The sequence below is a fragment of the Petaurus breviceps genome, unplaced genomic scaffold (assembly GCF_028583685.1).
Source record: "Petaurus breviceps papuanus isolate PSGF00001 unplaced genomic scaffold, PetGlider_PUasm1.0 186, whole genome shotgun sequence".
NCBI classification, from domain to species: Eukaryota; Metazoa; Chordata; class Mammalia; order Diprotodontia; family Petauridae; genus Petaurus; species Petaurus breviceps.
This window is the reverse complement of record NW_027185798.1, coordinates 7,840,210-7,846,909: the sequence shown is the minus strand read 5'-3', so window position 1 is coordinate 7,846,909 and position 6,700 is coordinate 7,840,210. Positions and strand designations below refer to the sequence as shown.

Here is a 6,700-nt window from a genome sequence, read left to right as displayed (position 1 = left end):
ACTCTGCTCTTCCTTGGCCTTCCCTTCTCTCTGGACCAGGAGAGGATGCCCGGGCCCCTCTGCTACTCCTAGCTTGGGCTGGGAAGGAGGGGCCCGGGAGGAGATGCTGGAACCCAGGGAACAGACAGAAGGCCTTTCATGCCTCCCTCCTCCACTCTCCTCCTCTGCCCAGGCTGGCTCCGATCACTGGCAGCCCCTCATCCTGGCCCCCTCCCCCACGTCCCCCACCTCCAGCCCAGCCCAGCCCAGCCCACTTTCCCCTTCTTCCCGACGGCCCGCGCCGATCTGCCTGCACTGATTCCCCCTCCGTGGGGCTCCTGCAGGCAGGCCCAGGGTGGAGGGAGGGCCAGGGCCAGGACGTACAATGCTGCTCCTTGTTCCCAGCCCCGACCAGCAGCCTCATGGAATCAGTTCCATTTCCTGCCCGGGCTTCAGGCCTTTTCCAAAGTAAATAAACAAATACAGTCAAGTTGGGGCCTGGGGGTGGGAGTGTGGGTGTGTGGGGAGAGTGTTGGGGGCTCTCTGCAGCCTCGGTGGGACAGGGGTGGTGGGGAGACAGCTCCCCTCTCATTCCTGCCCCATCCCTGCCCCCATCCCCATCCTCATCCCCAGCCTGGTGCCCACTGCCTGGCTGAGCGATGCCCAGGGGGTGAATCATGCCCACGGGCTTGGGGCCCTGGACTTTTGGCCGGGTCCTAGCCTGGCAGGCTCTCCCCCAAGGGGACTCTACCCTGGGGTGGGGTGACGCCCTGTATTGGGCACGGTGGGAGGAGGAGGATGGGGAAGGAAAGCTGTTTCTGTTCAAGTGAGGCCCTTCTCTGCCTGGAACCTGCCGACCATAACGTCCTTCCCCCAACTTCTGGGTCAAGGACCTCAGCCCCAACCCCTGTGGTTCAGCTCTTTGCTGAACTTGTCAGCATGCTCTGGGCCCTCTCTCGCTACAAGGGAGAAGAAACAGGGCTCCTGCTCTCAGGGGGCTGCCCTCCAGAGATGCCCACCCTGTCTAATGCCCAGTGTGAGGACAATAGATACCCAGGGGTGAGGAGGGGGCTCTTTGGCTCAGAGCTGGAAGGGACCTCAGAGGCCATCTTGTCCTTCCCTTTCACTGTGTACAAATGAGGACACTGAGGCCCAGGCAGGTTCAGTGAGGTACCTAAAGTCACAGAATCCAGGCTCTCTGACCCCCACTGGCCATGCTGTCCCCACGGTACCAGCCGCTTCTTCCATGGCATTACTAAGTTTGGAGAACTGTTTGGGGTTAATCTGGGAAGGCTTCTGGGAGGTGGCATTTCTTTTAAATTGTGATTTAAATTTAATTAAAGCTAAGGATATTTTATTGAACACCCACTATAGGGGAGGCAAGATACAGTCACTGCACCTGTAGCTTATAGTCCAAAGGCACAGAGTCAGATGCCGTTGTATCACCCTCAGAATAAGCAGATTAAAACGTAATTGGGAAATAGCTAACAAAATAAATAGAAATCTAAAAAGACATAGATAACATGATTTTCTGAGTCAATTTATGTCCCTTAGGGATACTTGTGTGGTTGAGTTTGTTACCCGTGGTCTAAGGGATAGGTACTGGACCTTACTTGGGCCTGTGATTTTTTTTTTTAGGCAATTGGGGTTTAGTGACTTGCCCAGGGTCACACAGGTAGTAAGTTCCTGAGGCTAGATTTGGGCTCAGGTCCTCCTGACTCCAGAGCCAGGGATCTATCTACTGCACCACCTAGCTGCCCCTGAGCCTGTGATTCCACTGACATTGGGAACTCCCAGATGAGGAAATTCCCTCCACCAAAGAATCTTCTCTGAACTTTGGGGTCTTCGAGAGGGCTGGAGCACAGAGAGTTTAAATGACATATCTAGGGTCACACACCTGGGATGTGTCTGAAGTTGGACTCTGGAGCCCTGGTCCTAAGGCTCTCTATTACACCATCGCTGCCTTTCCAGTCTACATTCAATTCCATCCTACAAGCTCATGCCAAGCCTGAGCTGCTGGGGCTACAGAGACAATGGAAAACAGTATTTACCCTCCATGGGCTTCCTATAAAGAAGGCTGTGGTGCCATGTTTTAGATCAGAGGTTCCCAGACTTATTCAGCCTACTGTCTCCTTTTCAGAGAAGAAATTATTCAGCACACCCCTGGAAATCTGCTTCCTTGAACCCTTTAACAGGTTTTTTTTTTTGAAATTTGCATCATTTCAAAAAACTATACATTTTTTAAAATGATGGATTTTAAATTTAATAATTTACTGTAAGTTTGTGTTTTTTTTCCTGCATTGAAATTTTGACGATACAAAATTGCGTTACGTAACTCTATAGTATCTATTGTAAACAAGTCATTACAAGCACATATTCCTGCAGATGCATGCTGGACTCCCCCACAACGTCAGTCACGCTGGCCTGCCAACAGTTGCAGAGAACTTGACCACTTCAATTTTTTCTAAAGGCACAGTGCCTGCCCTCAAGGAGCTTTCAGTCTACTGGTGGTGGATTGGGTACAGCATTAATATAGACGATAATTACATGGAGGATGTACCTAGGCATTGCCTTAGAGCCAGGTGGGAAGCAGTCCTGTATGAGGGGCCAAAGGGGCAGCCACCCATGGGGCTTTGACATCTATTTAGCAGGGTGTGAAATTCCCTTGTCTGGGCCAGCTCTTTGACAAGCTGTGAGCTGCTCACCTCGTCCAGGATACAACCAGCTAGTCCCTCCTGGATAAGGAAATTCAAGATCTCTTATGGCTCAGTTGACACCTCATTGCCAATGAAGTTCACACCTGAGCTATATATTCCCTTAGACTTGGCCTTTTAAGGGAGGGCTGGAAGATGATGGAGCATGTTTTCCTTCTCTCATGGCAGAGACGTGATGGATTATGGACGTGGGAAATACACGTGGATTTTGTTCAACTACTTTCTTTGTTTTATATATATATACATATGTATATACATACATATAACATATTATGTTGTCTATGTGTGTCTATGTGTGTGCTACAAGGTGAGGGAGTTGCTACTGGGAAATTACTGAAGTATAAAAAAGAGAGAGAAATAAAGAAAGAATTGGAATCAGAGAAAGGATGGGCACTGGAGAGAAATGCAGGGGTACCAGGGGCTACTTACGGAGAGTGGATTCAGGTCCTCAGCTGGTGGACACTCACTCTTAGCCTCATTGCCACCCCAGAGCTTATGGCCACAATAATAGTAACAGTCAGCTACAGACCCCAAATGGCCAAGGAGATCTGGGACAAACAGGAGGCAGAGGCCTGGAGTGTGGAGGAGTAAACTCAGACCTTACTGTCCCCAGGAGACACTGTAAGTTTTGTGGACTGTGCAGGTCTGAGGTGGGAGGGGGGACAGAACAGTTCTTCGTAGGGCCTGAGTTATTTTTCTTTTCAGGGCTATTCTAAGTCTAAAGGATTGTTTATGTCCCTGTGGCAGGTGAAGATCCACTTGGGAGGGAAGAAGGGTTATGTTGTCATGACTGTTTATAGGCATGTGTGTGTGTGTGTGTGTGTGTGTGTGTCCTTTGGCTTCTCTGTTGGGTAAAGAAAAGCCCATCCCTATATTCTTTTTTTTTTTTTTTTAGGAAAGTGTTTATTTATTTATTTTTGCTTTTTGGAGGGCAGTTGGGGTTAAGTAACTTGCCCAAGGTTACACGGCTAGTATTTTTGTGTGGATGTTAAGTGTTTCAGGCTGAACGAACTCGGGTCCTCCCGACTCCAGGGCCGGCTCTTTACTCACTGCACCACCTAGCCACCCCCCATCCCTATATTCTAAGGGTTCTTACCTTGGGGTTGATGAATTTGCTTTTTTTTTTTTTAATATTTCCATAAGTGCATTTCAATATAATTGGTTTCCTTTGTAATTCTATGTAATTTACTTTATGCATTAATTCTTAACAACAGGTCCATGTACTTCACCTCACTCATTACAAAGCCCAAAGCTGTTCTGAATGGCTTCTGAAGCCCCTCTCGACACTAGATGCATGACCAACCCTCTGATCCATGGAGAGATTGGCGAGAGTTCTCCCTCATTGTCTGTCCCAAGGTCTGCAGTGGAGGGGGCTGGGGCTGGGACTCTGAATTTCGCTGAGTTCAGCCTGGGTTGCCTCACAGGTCCTGAGCAGGCAGTATAAAGAGCCAAGGAAAGCCCAGAGCTAACTGGGAGGGAAAGAGGCTCACACTGATCTGGACAATGAGAAGCACTGGGAGCCTTGTTATCCAAGAAGAGAAGTAGCTGCAAAAGAGGGATCCTTTTTCAACCAAAGCCCTGGGGACCCTGGTGGAGGAAGGAGCCGGAGTGCTGAGATGGCATTTCCCACAATCCAAAGAATAACACCTTGTACCGAGCTCTGGGTACCTGCCCAGAACCCAGGGCAGCAGAAGGACCTGGGACCAGGACCTGCATGGAGGTTTGCATTCTCAGAGCTCTCCTTCCCCCTACAGAGCCCCTGTTGCCAACGCTGAGCACTGATCCCTGCCATGAGCCCCCATCATTCCACTGCGATCCTGTTCTCAGCACTGGGCCCTTTTCAGGGACACTGAGCTCCCACTTCTCTGAGCCCCTCTCCCCACTGCTCTCAGCAATGGGCTCCCATCTCTGCCATCAAGCCCCTCTATTGCCAATACTCTCCCTAAAGTTCCCTTTGTTATACTAGCCATGAACTCCTTGGCTCTGAGATTAAGCCTCTATCTATAACATGGATCCCTAACACTGTCTCTATTGCCAAGCCTCTATCCCCTGTTAAGACCCTACTTCCAGCACTGAGCCTCCCATTTCAACTGTTTTCCAGTGAACCCTTGAAGGTTCTCAGCCTCAGAGCTCCCCCAACTCCATAATCCCCTTCCTACTGACTGTGGTCTTGTCTAATTCCAGGAGCATGTTTTTCCCTCTCTCCTCTATGCCAGTTCAATGTTGCACTGGAAAGCAGAAAACTGGGTCCTGAACACACCAGATAAGGTAAAGGGCTGTGGATAGCTGAGGGAGAAGCATAAAGAACTTCTTTGGGGTTGTAAGCATTTCCTTTGTGGTGTGGGAAATAAATAGCTGTCCTATACTTGATATTAACTACTTTGTACATTGAGTAACTTTTCTTTCAGGAAAATTAGAGACATGGATCATGCTAACTTTAACTTAAGAGATTCCCCTTCCCCCCAGGACTCTGGGGTGGGGGAATATCGAGCTTAAGAGTGGGAGAAAAGTCTGATCTCTTCTACTCGGGAGGGAGCCCCTCTCTTACTAAGGGCACTGACTCTATGCTCTAGATGATCTGGGTTCAGTCCTGGTGGAGCTCAATGATCTCAAAAAGAGGGGGATTGATTACTGAGGGACTGAATATCCTTAGGAAGAGCTAGAAATTAGTCAAATAATAATAATACCTGGAATATAGTACTTGGAGTTTTTCAAAGCGCTTTACAAATATTATTTCATTCTATCTTTGCAAGAGCTCTGGGAGGCAAGGGCTATTATTATCCCCATTTTACAGATGGGGAAACTAAGGCAGACAGAGATTAATTAACTAACAACCTAAGGAAGTAGGTATTATTATCACCCTTGCTTTACAGATGAAGAAACTGAAGCAGAGTTTGTTGACTTGCCCAAGGACACACAGCTAGTAAGTATCTCAAGTCAAATTTGAACTCAGATCTTCCTGACTTCAGGTTCAGTACTTTATCAACTAGGTCACTTAGGTGCCAGCTGACTTCCCAATGGCACAAGCCAAAGAACATGATCTTTAAGAATCTATCTTCAAGATGGAACCTGGTCCAGGAGCACAGGGACTGTGTCTCATTTAAACTTTGTGTATCTCCCAGGACTTGGAAGAGTGTTGTACACAGTAGGTGCTCAATAAATGTCTTTTGAAAAGCGAATTGTTGAAATTAATCTTTAAAAAAAATTTTTTTTTTTGCTTTTTGGAGGGTAATTGGGGTTAAGTGACTTGCCCAAGGTCACACGACTATTTTTTGTGTTAAGTGTCTGAGGCCGTATCCAAACCCAGGTCCTCCTGACTCCAGGGCCGGTGCTCTATTCACTTTGCCACCTAGCCACCCTTTTGAAATGAATCTTAATAAAGTAGCGTTTGAGATTGGCGCAGTCAAGGAAAGTTCCCTAGCTTTGGGATTGGGGGCACCCAATTCTGCCTTTGTGACCTTGGGTTCTTCACCTTCCCCTCTCTGGGTCTCAGTTTCTTCATCTGTCAAAAGATGAAAGGTTTGGATCAGGAGATGCCTCAGGGCTCACGAGCTCAGTGATCTCTGCTGGGTGTAAAGAGGTCAGGCAATGGATCGGGCTTAAGAGTGCTGGAGACGGTGTAATGGGAGTGGAAGTGCTTGGAAGGCCAGCATTTAATCGTGAAGTCCCCGTGGCTGTGGCAGGTCTTCGAGGGTGGGAGCATTTCTGGGAAGGGGAGTCCTCCACACCTGGAGGGGTCCTTGAAGGCCATAGGGTGCTGCGCATCTCTAAAGGGGCTTCCTAGAGATGCCTCCCTGGGCTGGGCTGAGCGTGTGGACAGAGCCACGGGTTACGCACCAGGCGCCAGCGGGGTGGTCAGGGCAGCGGAAGGGGCCGGATTCCCTGTGTACTAGGCCGTGCCCCTTCTCTGGGCCTTAGCTTATCCATGGGTGGGAATGGGAGTGGAGAAGAGGACCATACATGTCCCTTCAGCTCTGAATCAGGCTCGGGGCTTACGGCTGCGATGG

General features: G+C 49.0%; 1 long non-coding RNA gene across 1 annotated transcript; it reads left to right on the top strand.

Moving 5' to 3' along the window:
• Nucleotides 1-3,967: 3,967 nt before the first annotated feature.
• Nucleotides 3,968-5,824, top strand: LOC138162073 (uncharacterized). The gene is made up of 3 exons (XR_011168528.1): nucleotides 3,968-4,413; nucleotides 4,878-4,961; nucleotides 5,567-5,824. It is a non-coding gene; the product is annotated as an uncharacterized lncRNA (long non-coding RNA).
• The last annotated feature ends 876 nt before the right edge of the window (nucleotides 5,825-6,700 follow it).